The following is a 2,346-nucleotide window of genomic DNA, read 5'->3' on the forward strand; positions in this document are numbered from 1 at the left end:
TGTAGGGTGTTGGTAATGTCCTATTTTTATCTAGGTGGTAGATACACGAGTGTGTTTACTTTGTGAAAATTCATCAAGCTATACACTTAGGATTTGTATGCTTTTCTGTATTTAGCTTATATCTTACTAAAGAATTTGCTTAAAAATAGAAAGAATCCAACCCTGATTTATCGCATCTGATGCTTCAAGAGACTATTCTAAACAGCCCAAACTCACAATGATGCTAAAATGCAAGTTGTGTATATATTGACAACTGATTTTTTTACCAAGGAACAAAGGCAATGCAGTGGATAAAGGATAGCCTTTTCAATAAATGGTGCTGAACAATGAGATATCCATAGGCAAAATAAATGAACTTGGATCCATACCTCACACCATATACCAAAAATAACTCGAAATGGATTTTAGACCTAACAGTAAAACCTAAAACTATATTTGCTAGAAAAACACTTGTATTCAAAATATATAAAGAACTCTCAAAACTTAACAATAAGAAAAAAAAAATAGGCAAAAGTTTCAAAAAGACATTTTATCAGAGAAGATATACAGATGGCTCATAAGCACATGAAAAGACGCTCAACATCATAAGTCATCAGGGAAATGCAAATTAAAACCACAATGAGATACCACACTACATGCCTATTAGAATGGCAGACAAGACTGACCATACCGAGTGTAAGCAAAGATGTAGAGAAATGGGAACTCTCAGACACTGCTGGTGGGAATGTAAAGTGGTATAATGTATAAACACTTTGGGTAACAGTTTGGAAGTTTCTTAAAGAGTTAAACATAAGTGATCCACTCATTCTACTCTTATGTATTTGCCCATAAAAAGGAAAGCACATGTCCATAACAAAGACTGACATACAAATTTTCATAGCAGCTTTATTTGTAATAGCCCAAAACTAGAAACAACTCACACATACATCAACACGTGACTGGATAAACAATTTGTAGTATATCCATAGAACAGAACCTTACTCAGCAACACAAAGGAACAAACTGTTGACACACACAACATGGATGAATTTCAAAAGAATTATGTTAAGTGACAGAAGCTAGACAAAATTGGTGCACAAATTGTCTGATTCCATTTATATAAACTCTAGAAAATGCAAACTAATCTATAGTGATAGAAAGCAAATCAGTGGTTGTTTGGGGAGAGAAAGTCACAGAGGGGTGGGAAGGAGGGATAACAAAGGTGCATGAGAAAACTTTTGAAGGTAATGCATATGTTCACTATCTTGACGCTGACTGAAAGTTTCATGGAGGTACACCTTATGGTGGAGGCCATAACTTATCAAAGCGTACCATTTATTTTATTTTATATTTTTTCATTTATATATTTTTATTTGGAAATGTTTATATCAGTACAGTGAAACTAAATTTTAGAGACACGGGATGTCATTAGTTTGGATATCATTAGTTTATTATAAAAGAGAGACATGGAAATTATTTACCTGATGAAAGATTTCAGTACTTCAGTGCAATGGGCAGCTTCACGTGATGCCATTTCAATAGTGATTCATTTCAGTCTACATACTTTCCAAGAATGTCAGCATCTCTAAATAAGAAATAATCCTTGTCGTCTAGAGCTACTTTGGTGCCTCCGTACCCTTGGAGAAGCACTTTATCTCCCACTTTCACACTAACTGGTTGAATCTCTCCACTCTTTCCTTTAGAGCCGGATCCAACAGCTACTACTGTTGCTTGCAATACTTTTCCTTGAGATTTTTCTGGAAGCATAATGCCTCCTTTGGTTACAGTTTCCGCTGCACTCCTTTCAACCAAAACTCGGTCAAGAGGGGAAGAGACTTTCTAAGTGCCTGTCCTGCCATGACTCCGGCCGCCGCAGCCCACGCTCTGCTCTAGCGCCGCCGTTGCAAGAAGAGACCCGCAATCCCACCCTCGAGACACGTGAACTTGGGACAAGGCACCCGGCGTGCAGGCGCACTCGCCCCCGGCCCCTGCCCCTCCCCACGCGAGGGGGCGGTGAGGCAGCGCGCACCGCGATTCCGCAGGAGGGCCCTGCGCAGGCCCTGACGCGAGGACCCCAAAGCGTACCATTTAAATAAATACAGTTTGTTTTGTCAAGTATGTTTCAATAAAGCTTTTCTAAAAAAAATACAGGTTGTATATAAATATTATAAACCAGAGTTTCTATAATTAGCTCAAAATCAACTCCATTCATTCACACAACAAATAGTTATCTAGCACCTACTATACGCCAAGCACTCTGCTAGGTTCCAGGGTTACAATGGTAAGCAAACTGACATGGCTCCTGACCTCATGGAGAACACAGTCTGCTAGGGGAAGCAGAGATCAATAAAAGATGCACACAGACAC

This window comes from Diceros bicornis (genome assembly GCF_020826845.1).
Source record: "Diceros bicornis minor isolate mBicDic1 chromosome 16 unlocalized genomic scaffold, mDicBic1.mat.cur SUPER_16_unloc_1, whole genome shotgun sequence".
NCBI classification, from domain to species: Eukaryota; Metazoa; Chordata; class Mammalia; order Perissodactyla; family Rhinocerotidae; genus Diceros; species Diceros bicornis.